Source organism: Acyrthosiphon pisum, chromosome A1, assembly GCF_005508785.2.
Source record: "Acyrthosiphon pisum isolate AL4f chromosome A1, pea_aphid_22Mar2018_4r6ur, whole genome shotgun sequence".
Taxonomy (NCBI): domain Eukaryota; kingdom Metazoa; phylum Arthropoda; class Insecta; order Hemiptera; family Aphididae; genus Acyrthosiphon; species Acyrthosiphon pisum.
This window is the reverse complement of record NC_042494.1, coordinates 21,208,361-21,231,883: the sequence shown is the minus strand read 5'-3', so window position 1 is coordinate 21,231,883 and position 23,523 is coordinate 21,208,361.

The following is a 23,523-nucleotide window of genomic DNA, read 5'->3' as shown; positions in this document are numbered from 1 at the left end:
GAGGGGGGTTGATGATACGGACAAATTTGTCATTAGATCTGAGTGTCGGAAAAATTCAATCTACAAGTCCTCATATCATCCGCATCAGGGCCGTCATTTCAGATCGATTAAAGCGGACAAATTGTATAATATAACCGACCCTTAAAAAAATGAAAGTCTTCGGAATTGGTACTATTTTGTCTCTGGTTGGTTAAAATATTGTTAAAAATGTAGTATTAAAAACTAATAACTATAATACTATATACAGGTTTTAACAGGAAGACTTGACAGATGAAATAACTTTTGTTCTAATCAATATTTTTCAATTTTGTCATTTGTGCTGCACGTATAATAATATAAAAAAAAATGATTTTTTTTTCTGAGAAAATTAATTTAGAACGTAATAACTTTTTTCAAAATATTATTTTTTGGAATTTCCTGACATGAGTATATTTTTCAATTTAACCATATAGTTATTAACCATATCATTTTTACAATTTTTGTCATACGCTGAAACAGCAACATTTTTACTTTTATTTTGTCAGGTCTTCCTGTTACACCCTACAAATATTATTATCACCTATATATTTACTACCTACCTAAATATTAAGATTCTTTAAAACACTATAGGCATAATTATATCTACCATACAAAAGTAAAAATAATAAAGAAACGGATCATTTATATTAAATTAATGTCTAATAATATTATATCTGAACATTTATAAAAATAATATTAACAAAATAAATTGAATAACATAAATACAACGCAAGTATTGTTTTTCAATTATAATCTAAAACAAAATGACTTCGAAATTCGAGAAATTCCCGAGATACTTACCTATATAGTGTAAGTCAGTCCGTTCTCACCGACAACCATGGACATTCCTTAAATATTAGACGGAGGCAAAATGCCAACTTTGTCCCCCCCCCCCCGCCAAGAAATTACGCCACTGCCTATACCACCGCCCTCGCCGATAACTACACATCTATATAAGTACAAAAGTCGCATGTGTGACATATATGATATAATAATAATACAACACGAGAGAAGTCTGCAGCAGCGCAGTTCCTGTACTATATACGGACGAGGGAGAGACGTTTTCGTCCCTCGCGGCGCTTATCGATTGGCTTCGCCGGGTGCACATCACGCGCGGGTAAGATTACCCATAATATACGAATACCTAGGTACCTATATAGTATATTATATACGTCACGCGCTTGTTCCGGTATCTAATGAGGAGCTCGCTGAAAAATCGGCCGTGACAGCCGGGGGAGAAATTTTCTTCTCCTCGTTTTCCCGTCCGTTTTTCTCGTTGGTACCTACGCGTTTTCCCGGACATATATATATGTATAAGGTCTGTTCTTAATTGAATTCACCTGCCCACGCGCCTCGCCCCCTCGTTGGACCGCCTTGAGTAATTGTCGCCGACAATCCCGAACAACAATTGAAATTAATAACCCGCCGACCGCGATGCCTATACATATCTTTATATATATATATGTACAATAGACGAGTACGCTTTATGTGATGAGTGAGGGGGTTGTGGGATTGGGTTACGAAACTGTCAGAAATAGATAGAGACGTGGGAGAGATGGTGACCGCGAGAGACATTTGGCTATATATTTATACATCTGCGTGACTGAAACGATTTACCACAGGGACGATTGACGGCAGCGACAACGATAACGACAGTTTCCGACGAGTAGTGGTCTGAACAATTTTGACGTACGAGATCTGTTATAGGTACATCAGCAGCATAAATAAAAATATGTAATTATATGTAGATGATAATTACAGATAGGGTGTAGCTGTGTGTAAGACATGACAACAGAAATAAATAAAAATGAGGCTACTTAAACGTATGGCAAAAATTGTGAAAACTGTGGTTAATAAATAATTTAAGAAATATGTTCATGTCGAGAAATTCTCAAAAATAATATTTTGAAAAAAGTTATAACGTTTCAAATTTACTCAAAGAAATATTGATATTTAAAGAAATAATACTATTATTTGATATAATTGTTTTTGCTAATATAATGATAGCATTTTTGTTTCAATTTGTATTTTTCGGATTAACCGCGGAATTTGCTTATCCACGCGGTTGCCGTGCCATCCTCGTGGATAATTGAGAGTTTACTGTACGACGCAAATGGAATACAATTATAATATATATGTATGAGTGAATAAATGACTGTATGTCAACCACTGCGAAAAATCCAACAAAATATATTACAATATACCTAATATATATACTGCAGGAATAAATATAATATTATTAAGCTCAAATTCGAACGTTTTTCATTTTTTTCTAAGCGTTATTCAAAGTGACTTCATTTATTTGTCTTTTTTTCGAAGTAACTCTGTAAACCACGCGTACTCTACATAAACAAATCGATTAATATTGTAGGTATAGGTCGTTGCATAATTCAGAGGCAGCTGGGTGGGCCAGGTTGGGCCTGGGATCGCCAACTAAAGTCTTAAGCCCTTCAATGGCCCACCCTAAAATTTAAATTAATTTAGTTATGATTCCTTCAATTTTCAGGAAAATAAATTGTAATCGGTCATTAAAAATGATATCATCACGTATAAGGTCATAAAACACAAGGGTAGATGCTGGGGGAACACTGGATGCAAGTGCCCCACCCACGTTCACAAAAAAAAATGTATGTAATGTAATCTTTCATTAATTACCTATTAAAAATTGGTACCTAATCGTAAATATGTTTTTAATTTAAGTGCCCTCTCTGTAAATTGATTCATAATCCACCCTTGGCTTAATATTAGGTGTAATTTTGAGGTTTGTGATCTAGAAACTGTTGTGTCTCCCTAAAAGTATCTTGGCTTCAGCCTTGCCCACCTGGTGCAAAAGTTCTGGCGCCGACCACTGCAGTGGAATATACTATAATATAGAAGACGATAATATTATTATTTAATAATATGTGTCCCGCTGTTTTTCATAAGCCGTAGAATTATATTGCTTACAAATATAGGGGAAAAGTATAATATCGATACATGTATATATATATATATATATTATATAGTTATATTCGATATTATATGTAGAGATTTACGTGAATATATATTTTTATAGCTAATAAAATTATGCTATCAGACAGACAATAAAGAATATTCCAGTATTTTAGCACTGTATTTTTCACTTACCTACATTCTGTATTCAAGACGGAGTGAAAGAAAGAGAATAGGAGATATTATAATTAGTTTTTACTTTTTGTACCTAATGATTTATTTTTTTATTTAGTTATTTATTATAGCAATATTATTATTTACACCCGCTTGTACGCATGTATGAAATAAAATTCCTATTAGATAAGTAAGTTTTTATAATTTATGAAACTCGATAGATTTAAAATTATAAGTATAGGTGTACTGAGAATAAAAACTGTACAAAATTATCAATTATATCTGTAAATCATACATACCTAATAATTAATAATACACTTGTTGGATGCTTAAAGGAATATTACACAGTTCGAAGAATGAGAAGAAAACTTTTGTAATATAAAACCATTGAGTAAAACCATATTAATATATAATATATAGTTTATAAATTATAAATTATTTTGCTGTATTACTATATACAATTAGACAACACAATATTATATTATCCTACTAATTTATAAGTTGATATATGCGTATATCTACAGTAGTTCAAAGACCCTAGAGCCATTATTATACTTTGTAGACGGAGTAAAACTTAAAAACATACTTTAATTAATAAATATGATAAGTGTGTTGCGTGATGATGTACAAGTATTATAACAAAGAACTTGTTTTTAATATGTTTTCATAAACTTTGAACATATGTTTTCAAAAAGAAAATCCCTAACAACTCTCTTTACGTAAATATAAATATATTTTGTTTATAATTTCGGTATTTCGTAACACAAAAATGCTTTTGATAACTATAAAGCGAATTTAAGATAATATAATATATTTTACATAAAAACTGTATTGGATTTGCAGAAAGTAAAAGTTGGTTTTTTTTTTTACTCAAAGATAAATTTTTCTTATACGTTTTTTTCGGACGATCTGCTTATTGTTATTTTAGCTTTATTTTTTTATGTTTACGAACGTATTGATTCCAATAAAATAATATTTTACCACATTTCAAAACATTAAATCATTTATATAGGTACTGTGAAATAAATACGGGTAACACCTAACCTTCCTCATATTATGAAATTTAAAATTGTAATTTTGTAATGATGAGCACCTCCTTGGCCACCCAGTGGCGCTCTGCCGTGCTCACATTGGGGGGATGAGGGTGTCATAAAGGCTAAAGCAATAAAAGTATATTTGAGTGGTTTGTTTTGTGGCCTCAGCATAGAAAGAAATCCATATCCCCCCTTTTAAAAAACTTGAGCACGCCACTGCTGCCACCATACCCATAGACATTTTATAGACGCCGCACCACGCTGGACATTACGTCATAATGTTATAATATTACTATCTCAAGTTTCAACAACAATTTGCGTTTAACGAAATATTTTCAGGCAAGTATTTAAATTCAAAGTAACTGTGGAAGACATAATAAGTTCCAAAACGGCAAAACGAGATAAGAAAAAAATAAATCATATCGTACAAAAGCGACAAAATCTCAGATAAATATCGGCATGTGTTTCATTCCTTCAGATATTAAATTTAGAACTATATTGTTCAAAAAATTGCCAAACGTATAATCATAAGCGAGAATCAATACATCATCTGATAACGACAAATCATTTGAGTTTTTGAGTTATAAGTTATAACATTATATTATATTGTAAGTATCTAGTTATACTTCCGTAGTAAGCATTCGCGTAGTCTATACTGTAGCGAAGATTGATTTTACAAATCACGAAGAAATGTGTCTTATGCATTTTATTGAATCAACAAAAATGTAGATTTTTGATGTTAGATTACAATATACTACCTACCTATATATATATATATATATATTATGCGGATTATTGACAATTTTGAATATTTCGAAGAGTAGTATAATAGGTATATTATAAATTATTATAATATTGGTGCAAACGATATTGCTTTTTAATATCTTTGGCACTCATATGTCGCATACGTATATTATTATGAAGGTATAATTTCACATATTGGCGCTTAAGTCCTATGTGGTATGTATTTGTATATCTTGCTGGCGCTATTATATCATAATATATTTAGCCAAAAATATTAATAGTTTATTTGTTGTGACTTACTGAGATGGTGGGACGGAGCACGTAATGTAAAGTCATACTGCTTATACTCGTGCCTCTTTGAGCAGATGACCAAACTGGTCATGAAAACCTGGGAAAACCGGAAAAAAACAGGTTTTAGATGAAAAACTGGCAATTTTCTTAAAACTGCTCGAGTGTACACAAAAGTAATAGATAAGTTAGGTAACCTACCTACTACATATTATTATCGTCTTATAATCGAATGGTGAACACGACGTTGATCCGCGAGGAACGCCTCCGTTGACTCGGTGGTCGAGAATTGGACCGCGGCACCGACTTATCGACCGAGACGAATTCGGAACTGCTATGCCGATTCGCGACTTTAACACGGCGGAAACAGCTGCAGTACACCAATGACGGATAAAGAATCGATTGAGGAGGAACGGGGATATAAATATTATGTATATTACATAATATATTGGTAATATAATGTATAATACCAGGACATAATTGTTATGATTTGTATGGCGTTATTGTTGTTTTCTTGTCGCTACCGCAGTAGGTACCGCGTACTCTGCAGCTATTTAGTGGATGATATTATCATTGTATATATTGCCCCGTAACAATGAATAATTTGTATATAGATAGTTGAGTATCCATAACTCGAATTTTTTCATTGCCCCTTGAAATGTTTTTAAGTTGTGTTTAAGAAACTCGAAAAAATAACAAATAAAATTAATTTTTGTTCGAAGTATTGAGATTTAAGTATGACAATGTCTGTACTTTATGGAATCCTATGTAGACTATTAAAAACTTAAAGTGAACCATTCCAAATTTTACATAATATGCAATCATTAGTCTCCGGATTGAAACACTGCAGGCTATAATATTTAAGCTTTATACTACTTAACTTACTTTATTTATTTCCTGAGATTGCGCGCAGGTAATTTGTGAAATTATAATCCAACTACCCGACAGAATCAGACCTTAAAATTGCTCACATAGGCAATACAACACGCGACAGCTTGCTGAGTATAATTACAGGAAGCAACACGACTCACGAAAACAATTTGTAGTCAATAAATAATGAAGTTTGAAAATACAATCGACTGATTGGAAATTTCACGTAGAAGTGCTTGCTGTATTTTTCAAATAATATACCAACCATTTATACACATATAGGTACATTTATTTTATAAAATAATTTTAAAAAGAAAAAAATCATTGTTAAACCAATATGTTCCCGAAATAATAAGGTACCTATCAACAATAATTAGTAATATAGACTTCGCCAAACTCCGTGTAAAAAAACCTTTAAGTATACAAAAAAACGGCTCTAAAAGTTGTCATAGCATTTTATAGCTAAGTTTTTTCAACACTAGATATCATTTATGTCAAAATAGTCTGCTGAATAATTTAACTTAGTTTTGGGGAATTAAGTTAAAAATTTAAAAATACTATACCATAATATAATCTACTATCATTGAAATAGGAAGTGTATTACTAATGAAGTGTTTTTAAGTCATCTACCTATAAGTTCAATTATTTAGCAGAATATTTTAGCATAAATGATATCTATAGTACAAAGACTTATAAAATGTTATTACAATTTTTAGAGCAGTTTTTTTTATAGGTAGATACTAGATACTTAGTTTTTTTTTGTTTTTTACACAGAGGTGGAGTGTTTTTATTTGATATACTTAATTGAAGTCAGTAGGTACTAAGTTGTTAATAAATTAAATTGTTGTTTATAAATGGTTTTAAATGTTATGACTTATTGTCAAATTATAATATATTTATTATATATTAATCTTTATTTATTTGAGTCAGCATATTATTTTACAAACAAATGATGATAAAGTCGTAGTATTTGAGTAGGTAAGTATAGATGCACAATTGCACAATATAGGATATGAATAAGAAAAAAAATGTTAAAAACGGTATATAATCAAATTAGCCAAAAACTACATACAGAGATAATGATTATGAAATAATTTTAATCCAACGATATTTAATTACAATTGACAAAATAATAAGCGACTGCATGTATTATTTTACACCCAACTTTAATAACGAAATTGATTAGAATTTAGAATATGTTTTCTTTAAAAAATAAAATTTTTAAATAATTTAAATTAGGTGTCAATAATAATGTATTGCATTTAATTATAATAGCAGTATCATATTCACAATAATCAATATTATTACAAGAGAAATTAATAAATTGTACATGTTGGTAATCATTAGTCAATCAAATATAAATTTTAAAACTTGAGACCAATAAAACAATTTTATAAGCACAGTGGGTAGTACTTATTATAATTTATTATTGCTATTAATTATCTAAAAGCAAAACGGTCACCAAAATTTACAAGTTATATGACCGTAAAATAAACTCGCAACCTTGTAGGTATTACACAGTATTATACCGTCTTAATGTTGAAACATTCCTTTTTTATATTTTAGTTTTTTAAGTTATTGTTACCGGTATTTCATAGTCTATTAAGATATTTCAATTATATTTTTTGAGTAAATACGTTTTTTATATGAATGTATAATTTATGTAAGTACCTATTAAATACCTATCTCGGGTTAGTCGACTACCTACTTACACTGTTGTATATTGTCAAGGAACAAATAGTATTATGTTTTATTTATATTAAATGAGTAAAGGTATATTAATATTTAATGTCTATGAAAAAAAAATAATGTTTATAGTTTATTTACTTAAATCCCCCCCCCCCCCACCTTGCAGGTTTAAACGCGTATCATAATAACAATGTATTCCAAGTAAAGCCGAGAAACTCAACAGTTTTACTATTATAAAAAAGGACGTTGCACAGCGTTTTGATTGGATTATTTCGGTTTTGCATTTCTAACCGTATTATAATATTATTATATCGCCACTTGTATGACATAATAATTTATGCGACGGAAGTAAAAAAAAAAACCGAAACGTATACAACCTTTCACCTCCATCATACATAATAAATAAATAGCTACTGCAACTGTAAAAATATAATAAGCGTGTATTAAAAGAGTATTAAACGTGTATTAAACGGGCTATGGTATTATATAATATAATATATCCTTAAGGATCGTTGCAACGAAATGGTGCAGCTAACCGTGATGTGAAGTGCAACGTATGATAACGCTACGATTAGCTACTAATACAATAATATTATGTCTTCAAACAAAATAATAATGTACAAACGAGGTATATAATATTATACATTCTATTATAATATTCTAATCAATAAATGGAATTAAACCGTTAGAAACGAGTAGGTTCTTGTACAGATTCTATACCATTTTTTAAGTAAAAAATAATATTATATTATGCAGTACCTATACACGTCATCGTACGTACGATACTATTCATATAATTATATGGGGATTATTTAAAATAGTATTGTTCAAATACTGACGAGCTCAGACGAGGGAAACATAATAATATATAATGTAATATTTAATAAATTATGCGATTAATATGTTCTAACTTATATGATACATTATATTATACTAGCTGAACCCGTGCACTTCGTTGCCCATTAAGTGTACCAACTATATGTTACTCAAACTTTGTTCAATTCTTTATTTAATATTCGGTGATGGTTTCAAAATTAATCTTAACTTTTCCGTTGCCCGGAATAAAAATTCTGATTCGCAGCAGTACATTATCAGGTAGGCAATCTACCTGCGGACCCCGTGCTGTATATACGTTAGTGTATGATTTATCTCTAAAGTATCAAAGTTATACTAAGTTTGTCGTATTCTACCTATGGTGGATTAATATAATCAATTAATACAAAATCCTAACCTAACCGTACTAAAATCAGTTGAATAAACGCAAACGCATACAAAAAAATTCATTCAAATCGGTCTAACCATTTAGGAGGAGTTCAGTCACAACACACGTACAGTAGAATTATTGCGCTTAGCAACACATTCTGCGATTCATTTTTATATTATATGAAAATATGAAATCAACAAACATGCCCGATTAACCAATAGCAACCAATATAATATAATGCACTGTTGCGCCACTGTTGTATTTTTGACATACAGATTTGAGATTTCCTACCTTTTCGGTGGATTTTCCTAAAATTTTATTTCGTAAAAACCTTTTCCTGGCAGTTACGAACATCTTAAAAAAAATTTGAGCCAAATCGGACCAGCCGTTCTCGATTGATGAATTGTTATACATTTTTGTCTCCATTTTTATATATATAGATTATACTATAATACCTACATAGGATTCATAATCATATATTGTGCTTGAAAAGAAAATTGTCTAATCAATAAATGGAATAAAACCGTTAAAAACAAGTAGATGGCCTATTTACTCAGTTCGTTTACTGCAAATTCCCTTTTGTATAATATGTATTAAATATAATATTATATTATGTACGTGTACGATTTTAATTACGCAGATATTATAAAAAAAGGAATTGTCCAAATACAGACGAGGTAAAATGAGGGAAGCATAATATATTATATAATATTTAATTAATTATAAACAATAAAATTTTGTTTAATTTATATAATATTATATATTATAAGGGTTGCACAATCATGAAAAGAGAAAATAGTTTTTTATATACCTACTACTTGAATAAATGTAATTACTGTTTAAGGGTGGGATCGCAATTTTGTCAAGAACGTTATATTTAACGAAAAGTCGACATTCTACTTTTTGACACGTACGTATAGACTGAAAATGCCATAAGGCTATATATATGTACCTACATATTACGGCGCAATAATATCGTATAATATTTGTCTCCGTTTTACCATATATATTATATTTTTTGTATTCATAAAGGTAAATACTATATTGCGCGTGGGTCTTAAAATAATTCCCTCAATAGAAATCATTTTTCAAAACGTCCGCACGATATAATACGATATATTTTATTATTGTAATATAAGACGTTGCGCCTATTTTATGACATGCTCGGAGACGATTTCACTCTCAATATACTCTCCGAATGAAAATTATTACCAGCTACACTACTATATTTATTATAAAATTGTATAAACAATTTTCATTAAACAAATACAATATATCATTTGACCGGAGTTGGGTACTAAACATCGAAATCATCGAATGATGTTATAGAAACTAGGGCTAAACACTTCGTGTCATATGACTCGTGAGTCGAGTAGTCGTGTATATACTCATAGTACTTTAATATAAAATGCAGACCATCCGTTAGAACTTAGAAGGCTACTGTAGTATTTATGATTTAGGCAGGTATACCATCAAAACTTTAAGCCCATAATAATTTAAAATTACTAAAAGCAAGCATTTTCGACTACATTTCTGTGTAAATAAATATACATTCCTACAGGTACTACAGTACTAACGATTTTTAAGAAATATATTTTCATAGAATTTACCGGTTCCAGGTCAAAATATCTCCAGTCAAAATATCTCTAGTCAAAAATATCTCGAGTATAAAATTGAAAATATCTCCTGTTGAAAATATCTAATGGAAATATCTCCCATGAAAATATTTTTATTTATTTTATCCTTTTTTAAACAGATTCTTTAATCTCTATGGAGTAGGTATATGGAACTCTATAGAAACGTCAAATGTGATTTTTTATTACTAAATGTAGTTTCTTAATTATCTAAACACTTTAAATAATAGCTATGCTTATAAATCATTATATAATAACTACCTACTTCTTCTTGAGTGGTTGTATAGCATATAAAGAACATTTGCATGATTTGTACTCAGTAGGGGAGACAGTCTTAATATGACATACCATTTTGTAATTGGTATTATAGAGAATAGTATATATAGGTATTAGTTAATACCTGAAAATCTGTATATTTATACTAATACTATGCACACATTTCTGTGATCAAATAATACATTTATTATACTACAAAAAATTGAGTTCACTTTTTTAAAAATATATGAATTTGGTATGTATGTCATTTTACCCGGGTGTTCAGGTAAAATTACATACACATATTTGTATAATATGCAACCATATAGAATCCGAGATATTTTGTCGAAGATATTTTGACCGGAGAAATTTTTGCGAAAATATTTATATAGGTCACCGAATTTACCATCCCGAATTTGCATATTCGTGGTAATAGATACTATTACTATATATAATTAAAAAACAATTATATATTAGTTATTACTATACTTCTCGAACTCGAGACTCTAGGAAATAATTGATTATTCAACATTTGTATCAATATATAATATCATAACATATTATAGACAAACACGCTGTAGTGGTGGTGTAAATATTATTTTGAATTATTAGGTAAATAATGTTCTAATTTTAAACGCCATATTTTAAATAGGCACCTATTATACCAATATTACTAACCAGCAACATTTTTAAATATACGTAATTTGTCAGTCCGGGATGAGACGACTCTATATTATTTTATACAGGTTCATCAAAGAATCTCATCATTATAATAATATAGATGGGTGGCAATTAGTATAGTGTTTGTAACATAATATTATTAATATGCAGTCTTCGGGTGAGAACCATCAGCGACCAGATACGCGTACATAACTGCTTAGGTACCTATGTTCACAATACTATTATATTATAATACCAACGCATTCGACGTCCACGTGAATATTACCTCATTAACGCACAGAAAACTCTGGTACTGTGTAGATCAGTGTTTCTCAAACTGTGGTACGCGTACCCCTTGGGGGTACTCGAAATTTTTTGAGGGGTACAAGTCTGGCCATCAAACCTTTAAATTAAAATAGAGAAAAAAAATTCTAAAATCCAAGGTAACATTTGTGAATTTTAAATTAAAACGATGCTGTATGGCGTATCTAACCGTTTCATTCGTCAATGATTGAGTAAGCGTGGCTATCGTTATACCAAGTAGAGTAGGAGACAGTAGAATATATAATAATTATAAAAGCGCGACGTTAAGCTAGGTTTCATGCGCGTGGCGCGTCTACGCTCGGATATAAAATCTTGCGTCGTTATTGCGAACGTGTCGTTATTGTGGAGAGGAATAAAAAGAACTGTCTAACACTGCTGTCAAATTTCTTGTTGGATTTTCCACCACTTAATCATGCGAAATAGGTTTTTCAAGTTTAACTTATGTTAAATGTAAATATAGAAATAAATTAAATGTTGAAGATGATTTAAGATTGTATTTAATAGAATTAGAACCCAATATTGATAAACTGTGCCAACAGAAACAAGCTCACCCATCTCACTAATTTCTTTGAAAATAAGCGCTTATAGTTTTTAAAATGTTTTTCTGTATTAGTATTTAATAACTTAATCTCAATGAAATAATAACGTATGTAGTCTTTAAATTTTTTTATATATATTTTAGTTTAGTAACTAAGAAGGGGTACCCAAAAAAGTATAATGATAAAAAGGGGTACAGTGTTTATAAAAGTTTGAGAATCCCTGGTTTAGATAATAATATAGTGTATATCATCACCATATAAATGCGCAATGCATAATATACATAAAGTGAGTGACAAATTAATTAATTTTTTGATACAACTTTTTTCTATAAAATCTAACTTCGTCAGACCCACTCTGTAGCTATAAGTAATTAGTCTAACACCAGCTATACACAGTAATTATTATAGAAATATATAAAAAAAATTACACATTCACCAAGAGTGAAACTATAAACAACTTGATTTTTTTAAATATAAAAAAGCAATAAAACGTATGTATCTATACTCTATATAGTCTATATATACATCAAACAATTAAAACTATCAAAAAACAATCAAAAAAACTTATTAAGCTTATACAAACATTTCATTTTGAAATATTAAGTAGATACTAGAGGTTTTTCAGATTCGTTTAAACACTCATTCGGTTATCTCGTAATTTATGGGAACCAATTATCATTATACTCACAAATCGCAATTATTATTCGAGTATAACGTATAAGCGATAGACTAAACATGGTATAGCTTATTTAACTACATAAAAAAAAAAACCAATTTACTTTAATAATAGCTTAGCATATATCCTTTTTAAAACGTATCATAATAAATATTATAAAACTTTAAACTATATTACTTGATAACACATTACTTTAAGCTGTTCCAGAAAGTTCAAAAGTTGTATTAAACTTTTGGGAATATTTCTGAAAATTCTAAAAATAAAACGATTTTTTTAATAGATTTTTTTGTTTATTTTAGTTATAATTTAATAGTTTTTCTTTTTGAGTATACATTTATAATAATGAAATACCTATTATTGTGGAAACATAATATAATATCATGTGTATGCGGTGTCTACTGTCTACCTGCGTAACATTAGAGTATATAGGTATGTTGCTTGTATGTATTTCAGTATTTGGCATGAAATGTATATTCTTACAACCTGCGAGTTGTCTATATCGGAATAACATAGCGAGAAAATTCTATACATGAAATCCTACACAAAACATGAGGATGTCTATAGAAAATCGTAAGAACCAATAATATAATATATTATAGATTCAAACATATCATATGTCATGAAACCCCATTTTTACATATTATATGTACTTTTTAAAAGTTTCTATAGTAATTTTAAACCCAATTATAGTAGGTAAAAACGCATTATAATATTTATCTAACTGACATTAGTTGATCTAAATATTTTACGTCGAAATGTAAAACAAATTTTCGTTTTTCAACGCATCATTCATTTCCAAATCGTAAATCTCAGGATCGAATTCCCTTTACCCCGCAGTTGGTATCTGCATATATTTTCTCCGATGATATTATTATATTATTATATAAAATATTATTATATTTTTAATTGCATTACTACATTATCAATAACATAATTTCTGGTTCCTTCCATACCTACCTACATAATATATAAAATACTAGAAACTTTTGACTTTTTGAGTGTGGGTCAACGTAAAATATTATACAGAAACAGACATTTTCAATTTTTATGAATTGGAATTAACATTTCTGTATTGTTTTTATAGGAATTAGAAGTTTATAATCATATTTTTTAACAATCTAACCTAAACTGAAAAAATCAATATAAGTTTTCAACCTCCGAACCCCTGTATTTAGATAGGTTGGATAGGTGTATTACTGTAATATTTAGTATTAATATAGTCACATAATTATTATCGCTTAAAATGCTTAAATACGGTAACCGCAACGGCGTTTGACGTTGACATGAGTATGTTACATTATATAATATTATTATTACCTACATTGCAGAATACCCGTCAAATTCGTCAGTTGATCAGTTTATTTAACAGATTAAAATCCGGAACATTGATTCAAGTCAATATTAAATCACGTATAGGTATAGTATACTTATTATATAACACTCAATTTTACACCTTGAATATAGTCTATAATGATATTCGTTATTCATACTGATATTGTTACCTATATGTAATGTAATTAAATACTATATACTCAGGGCCATAACGATAATCAATAGCACCCCTGGTATTATATTAAATGCACCCTAAATTATTTACCGGTAAAAAAAATTTGGTAAATTTACGTAAAATTAATAAAGTAAATTAAAATAAAAAAAATAAATCTTACGTACCTACCGAATTTCTTACCTTCTTTAACATATTTATGGAGCGTTCAAATGTAGGATAAATATTTTTTTCCTTTTTACCTACCAATCTATCTAACCTATTCCACTATTCTTATATGACTATATTGACTATTGACTATAAGTCTATACCTAAAATTTTAAATGGCTCTTTGGAAAAAAAAACTATTACTTATTTCATTTAGAACAGAAAACCATAAATAAAATAAATCATGAAACTTGTATTAAACAATAAAAATAACTTAAATATTAAAATATCAACATAATATACTTGTATGTTTTTTATACAATTGCATTTATCAAAATAAAATAAAAAATTAAAAGCTTATGATAAATAACAGAACAAATAATAAAATAAGCAATACATCTTTTATAAAATAATAAAAATTAAATAAATAATAAAACTGTTTGCAGAATACTGAATAATACCGCAATACGCCAATAGGTACATAATAATAATTAAAAATGTAATTAAAATTCGGAACATGTTAATTTAACTAAGCGAGTGTATGTTGAATTTAATTAAAAAAATAAAACAATAAAACGTGGAAATATACAACCATTATATTGGTAGTATTGAACACGATTATTTGTGAATGTTTAATACAATGTCAGTATACTAGGCAGTAAGTATCAACGTGTAAGTATAGATATATATATGTGCGTGTAAGTCACTACCACAGTCACGCAGGACGAGTAATGACAGAACACTCAGTTTTTACTTTTAAATTAATATATATATATATAAAGTATACCTAAACTAAAATACAGTGTCTGCATTTTAGTCGTATTTACTACTCTGGCTACCTAAATAAAACTTATTCCGCTTGTAAAAATATTTAAAATAAGGAGTCACTCAACTTTTTTTAATGGTAAAAAAATATTTACGCAAATTTACTTTTATACCCGTAAATTTTACTGAGCTCATATCTCTAGGCTTATTCTCACTGTACCGTTTAAACGTTATAACTAATTAGTTGTTAATATTGTTATCACCATCATAATCATCATCATTCATCTACGCATCATCATCTTAAACTGTAAATATCATAGGTCACATTATTATTAGAGAGTTTTTACACAACGCCGGTAAAACACTCCGGTAAAAATAACGTTCGGTTAAATTATACGGTAATATAATATTAACGTTATAGTTGCAACTTTAGTTTTTGCATTACCGGATGCAATATAATATTTCGTTAAAATATTTTATAACATTGTAAATTGTAACCATAACCAATATTAACCATTGACATATAAACAGGTTTGTGACAGTAACCTTTTTGATATCAACATTTTAGATTCGTAAAAAGCGGGATACCAAAAACCGGTGACCGCTAAAGAAAATAGCTGTAACCACCAGCGTAAACTTTGACCAAAATCACAGACTAGAATACTAGATATTATAACCGATTGATGAGATATAACCGACAATAACCAGCAATACGGTGCCCGTTAAAATAATTAAAATAACCGATTACGATAGTCAAATAACCGTACCGATATTTGGTGCGCATGCGCAAAGGCTTGTTTTGGTAAATAACGTTAACGGGTTCATACGTTATTTTTAATCGGCGTTGTGCAAAAATTCTCTATTATTATTGTTTACGTCTTATTATATAATACTACACGCCACCGCGTAAGTGCAATAGGTACCGAACAATGAATATAGAATATAGAATATATAGGTACACATTAAAGTTGAATTTTCTTATTCGTCTCGGACAGATATTAGATAATAATGATAAAAGAATATATAATATTATATAATATAAAACCTGATAGCATTATATATTATTTTCCCTCGGAATACGAAGAATAACGATTACAAAATGTGAACAAAAAACATAAATTATAATGTTAAGAATTATTATTTTTATCTCATTTCTGTTAAAAATTATGTTTCCATCAATATTAATATAAGTCGTAGCTTCATAATATTATATATTGCGATGTAGATGGGTACCTATATATAATAATATATTAAGGCAACGTCAACATATTTTCACCATTGTTTGTATTTGTAAATAATATATAACTACGTATACTCGTTCATGTATTCGTATAACAGGTATCAGTTTTGTTTTACGGTTTTTTGGCCTCGTAGATTGAAATAAAATCTAAAAAAGCAGGTAAGTGGATGTCACTCTGGATAGTAGGTTACAAATTGGACAATGCATAATGGATTATATTAAACTTGAATTCAATTATAATATCATTACATAAGAAAAACGATTCTGATCGGAGACCGTTTGTCCATCTAGATTTTGTACCTATATGATTATTATTTATTATAGCCTGTAAGTTGAATTAACATCATAATATTATAATTAGATTCTGAGCGGAGCGAGGAAGCAAGTGGTTTTACTATGGTGTTTATATATATTTTTTTTTTTTATCTTGTATACAAAATTTCTACCAAAAGGAGTGCTTCAATTTAAGCATATAGTACCTTATCTTTTAGAAAATTGGATCAAGATGGTACTTTAGAAACATCATTTTTCGATTTCCTCAGTAGTTATTTAATGCCACGAAAAATCTACCTACAAATTACGAAAAAATCACTAAAAATTGGATTTTAATTTCTAACGCTTTGTTTATCACCATAACAGCGAATAAAAAGTAATAATATTGTAATATTAATTCAACTTACAGGCTATAATAAATAATAATATTATTGACATTCCAGACTGGCAAACCGTATCCACTCAGAATCGTTTTTCAAATTTAATACAATCCATATACATTGACCCACTTTTAACCTACTGTACAGCAGAGCGACAGCTACTTACCTGCTTTTTTACATTCGTTTATATGGTGGTAAACAAATTGTTAGAAATTAAAATCCCGTTTAAGTGGTTTTTCGTAATTTTTCGGTGATTTTTCCTGTGGCATTAAATAACTATTGAGAAAATCGAAAAATGAACTGTGTAAAGTACCATCTTGATCAAATTTCCTAAAAGATAAGATACTATAAGTCGAAATAAAAGCACTTCTTCTGGTATAAATTTTGCATGCAGGATAAAAAAAAATAATATATAAATAGTGTATAGTGTATCCCTGTTTGTAAAATAAACAATATTCTAATGAAAGATTTTACGTAGTACATATAAGCAATAACACAATATAGTATAATATTAAACCTATATCGTACATTTTGTAAAAATCTGATTTAAACATCAAAAAGGTGGGCAAGTGGGTGTCACTCTGCTGTACAATAGGTTACAAGTGGGTCATTCTAATGGATGGTGTTAAATTTGAATTCAATGATATAATACCATTGTATAAGAAAAACGATTCTGAGCGAAAACAGTCAGTCAGCCTACCTAGGTATAAGACATATATTATATACTTAACTATGGTATCAAAAAAACAAATTGACCTATAATAGGTACCTATAATAAATTCCAAATTAATCATATCACAATAGGTATCCATTAGGTACTTACAACGCGTTATGCATCAACAACAAACCGTGATACTATCATAGATATATACCTACCTAATGGCTAATAGTATACTTTGGAAGTTTCAAGTACCCACGAATAATAATATACAATCACGAGAAAATAACTAAAATGGTTATTCTAGATTTTTTAATATTTATTATTCAAATTTGAACTTAACATGACTAAACCGTATTTATGTATTTTTTAGATTTTTTGGTAACAGAATAACCTACTTATGTGGAATCTTGTTTTAAATTTTCAATCCTTAGATATAAAATTTGAACATTTTATACATTTTAACTACAAAATAATTATTTAATTTTAAATTTGATAAATGTTGGCAAAATTTGATCTTTAAATGCTTATAAAAAAAAATTGTGCCCATGTATTTTTTATATTTTTCAACTGCTATTGTAACAATATATCAGGAGTCTTGTATTAATTGTTTTTTCACTCTTTGGCCCAACAGGTAAAACTTTATTGTTATTTATAGAAAAAAAAAAAATTGAAATACGAAATTGTCCTTAAACAGCTCAAAACAAATCACAATATTTTGAAAATGTTATCAAGTATAAGAATTAATAAAATAAACATTCAGTGAAATTTTCATGTACTTACAGTTATTCGTCTTTGAATTACAACAAAATAAGAAAATCACTTCGTGAGAAATCGAGTGAATATCCAATGTCGTAAAAATTTGAATTTCAAACGCTCATAAAGATTTAATTTGACTTTCTTGTAAACATTTTTTCTGTCGATAAAGGTAGATAATCTTATAAGAAATCTTGTATGACATTTAAAAATCTTAGATTTAAAAAAAAAAGTTTTATGAATTCTTAACTCAAAATAATTTGTTAATTTTTGTGATTTTTCAATATTTTGTCAATTTTTGAACTTTAAATGATTATAAAAAAAACTGCGTCTAAGGCTTTTTAATATTTTTCAAATGTCACTGTAACCTTATAGTAGGAGCCTTGTATTAAATTTTCAAGTATTTTTACTCCACAAGGCACAAACAAAGTTTTATTGACATTCATAGGTAGAAAAAAATACTAATCAAATTGGAAACTTAAAATGTTCCTGAACAGTTCAAAACAAATCAAAATATTTTGAAAATTCTATCGTGTATAGAAAATGCAAATATAAACGACCAGTGAAAATGTCATGCACTCATGCATAATGCATATACATTCGTTTGTTTTAGAGTTACATCAAAAACCAAAATCGATTTTGTGGAAAACCGATTTTGCGTAAAAATTATAATAGTATCCATTAGCACTAAAATACGTATAAAGACTTTATATTATGTGTGTTTTGTTTAATACATATTTTTAATATGATTTTCTAAATATTTTTATGTACATAAAAATATTATAGATTATTTCACATGGATATTTGGGAACCACGAAAGCTTAAAAGTCTTAAATCGAATAAATCAAAAACCACTTTTCACAATATTATATTCCTCAAGCTGTAACATTTGAGTAGGTTCTTTGCTATTATATTATGACACATCAGCAATCACTTTTCCAATTAACGTATTTCAGAAATATTAATTAGGAAAAAGTCATTGACGGGGACACGATGAACATGCAATGAAACACACTCTATAGTCTGTGCAAATGCCTTTTATATTATTATTATTATTATTATTATTATGCAATAACTCTCATATATTGGGTACGAAATTAAAAAATAAAAACTGGATGTTATAGGTATATATATACTATATAGGTATATAGGTACCTACGTTATGATGATAATAATAATAATAATATTGTCATTGTTGCAGATTTCTCTTTGTTCGGTTTTCGTTGGAGATTTATGAATTATTTACATGCTACTATTATAGTATATATATACACGTACTTGATGGAATTCCGCTGAGGCACCCACTCTCTGAATTATATCGCGTACGGCAAAGCGTTCGAGTTTTAATTAAAATCCCATAAATTATTAGATATATTATAATTATGAACAAATAAAATACCTATACCTACGTCCTACAATTTAATCAAATTTTGTCGCGTAATCCAGTGATATAACCTACCTATATACATATTACGCGGTGCATAATAATATATAATATTATAATAATAGTATATCAACTATTTACATAAAGAGGCGTGCGCAGACTATATTTTGGTCACAGGGTCGATGGGTCTGATGAAATGTGCTTCCCAAAAATATGACTGGCAATAATCATACCAAATTAAAACAATAACTTTGAAATTGTATAGAGGTATCTAAAAATATTTTCAATATTTTGAGGTATCTATATTTTAAGTTAAATATTTTTTTTTATTATTAAATTTAACTATTTTAATAGAAAACAACCAGCATAATATAGTGTAAAAGGAAACGAATTGCTTTAATAAAATCTAGTACTTAATGAGGTTATTACTTATTATCGAGTCTAAATATTGTATAAAATATATGAATACTGTCTATAATTATCTCCAATACCTATATAAATACTCATAATATTTGAATATTCACTTTGTCGATTGGCTCTTCAAGATATATACAATTGAATATCAAAATGTTCAGATTTTTTGGTTACCTAGGTATCACTTTAAAAAATGTTAATAAAAAAATACTCTTAATTTTTATTTAAAAATCAGCAGCTATTCATCGTTTCCACATTACGTTTTATTAACATTCCTAAGTCCTAGTAAAACGCACTCGACATCACCATCACTCATAAATACTAATAATATTTACTCTCACAGACATGAAGCAATTAACAATAAAATTAATAACATAATTATATAGGTACTTTTACTATACAGTATATTATAATTTACTCAAAATATAGTATTCTCCTGACGGGACATGATCCTCATTTTTCATCCCCAATGGGTATACCCATGATATTATATTTAGATCATAGACCATAGATCATAATTTAAATTTATGCTGAGTTGCGTAAGGAATTAATTATCTAATTAAATGGTTCACTGTAATTTAATGGACCAATCATGGGTCACTAAATAATCTTGTTTAAGGGACCATTAGCTATATCGCTATAACTGATCTATTAAATTGTTGGTGATTATCTATGTGACCCATAATTAATATTATATTATTACAATTATATGTCGACACATTGATCGATATCGGAATGCCAACCACGTGGGTTAGGTTACGGAGAGATAAAATCAGTGTATTCTGCTTTTTAATTCAAATTGAATATCTGTATTGCGATTTTATTACTCTATAGGTAGTCTATAGTCTGAGGATGGTGAGCTGACACTAATCACTAATCTGTAGGTAATTAATATATTATTGTGTGGGTGTATTACCATAGTTATCGAACTAACGGAAAAAAAAATAAAAAAAAAGTCTTCTCGCGTAATGGTCAATACAACATACTCGTAAAAAGTATACGTCGTACTACACTGTGCAGTATCGATTTTAATTAGTTTTTCGAAAGAGATTTATGTAACGACAATACACGCGCGTGTTCCGAATAATGATACAAATGATACAATAATAATAATTGAATCGGTTATTTTCACATTGACCGCGTTCTTATATTATCGTATATTTGTAACGGGGGAAAAAATAAAACTCGATATTATACCAATAGTATTTAGGATGATTCACCAAACATGCCTACCCCTGAATTTTCGTTTGATAATGAATTTATACAAATTTTGATTTTTGGCATTTTTAAATGTACTTACTCAGGTGACTTTTTTTTTTATTCTTGATTTTTTTTGTACCTACTACTTGAGTAATGGCGATATACAAAATTTTGTTTTTCGAATGAGAATCCCCATTATTTGAAAATGTTGATGTACCTAATTCAAAATTCGAAGAAGTAGTTTCTCAGCTATTAAAATGTTTATACTAAAGATATTAGAACCTAAAAAAAATGATTTAAACTAGGACTGCAATGCGGTTCGCTGATTGCAAGAAATTGAGCTGAGTGAGTTAAACACACCGAAGCTTATTGAACTTGTTTTTTGAATGGCATGGATTTGATAGATTCTGATAACTGAAAAGGTACAAATTAAGATGACACTATTGTTGGGACATGCTTTTGTTCGAGGAAGCGTTTTTACTCTCAAATATTTATATTTAATACATTTTTCTTAAATATTACAATTGACAAACCAAAATAACAAATTATAACCACGGAAGAACAACATTGTTTTTAGTATAATAATCAATTAATGTCTAGTAGATAATTCAGCCAATTCACGTAGACGAGCCAACTCGATTTTTTTAACGCTCCAAGACGAATTCTGATTAATTGACTTGACGATCAGGTGGAAATGCATAGTCAATAAGTAATCCTTCGATTGCTCTTACCCGTGATAGAGCAAAATATTAAGTATATTTGTTGTGAAATTATTGATTTATTGCGGATCTACGTTTCTACGGAAACAAAATTGAGTTTTTCGGTGATTTTTCATCGATGGTAGGTAGGACATCGATCAAAAGCACTTTTTGGCACTTAGCGATGTCCACACTATCACCGTGCCAAGTTTGGTCAAGATCGGTCAAACCGTTGCAAAGAAGTATGCCATTTAGTAAACGGCTATCCCGCGTATAAGAGCTTCGCCTCGCTCAGCTCAAAAAATTATAAAATATATGTAAGTAATATTGGATCTAGTATTAATTGATGCTTATACTTAGACCATTTTTACAAATTATAATTAATATTGATAGATTAATATAAATTACTAAAATGTTCGAATTTCCATAGCCCCTATATCTTCCAAGCCAAGTATAAATCTATTAGCATTAAATTACAAAGTTAAATAATTAAAAAACTACTCATATAAATTTTTATTTTGGTACGACAATATTTTCAAAAAAATATCTGCAAAAATAATTTACAGAAGAAAACGGGTGTTGTAATTTCATCAATAGAAGTTTGTACCACCACATTATTCTGCTTTAGTAGTACAAAAAAATCTCAATAATTTAAAAATATGATCAATATGTAGGGAAGCTTAAAAATTTCCAAAAATCAGATTTTGAATAACCTCATTAATAATACATTGTTGAAGAAAAAAGGGGTTGAGCATGCTTAGTGAATCATCATGTTGTTATCTTATTCATTGCATATCACATATTATTAGTATTATTATTATTGTTATTATAGGTATATCTAAACTATTGTTGTATCTAAGACAATAGCTATGACAGTTGCAGGGGACTAAAAAACATTTAACTTTTCGTTAGGTATATCACAATATTTTCAAAGGAACGACAGTTGCATTTATTATATCGAGATAAATAGGGACAATGAATAATGATTCGTCTCATGCAAAAACCGGAGGATCCAGCGACGCGACTTCGAACGATGCTTGACCGCAACACACATTCGTGACTTT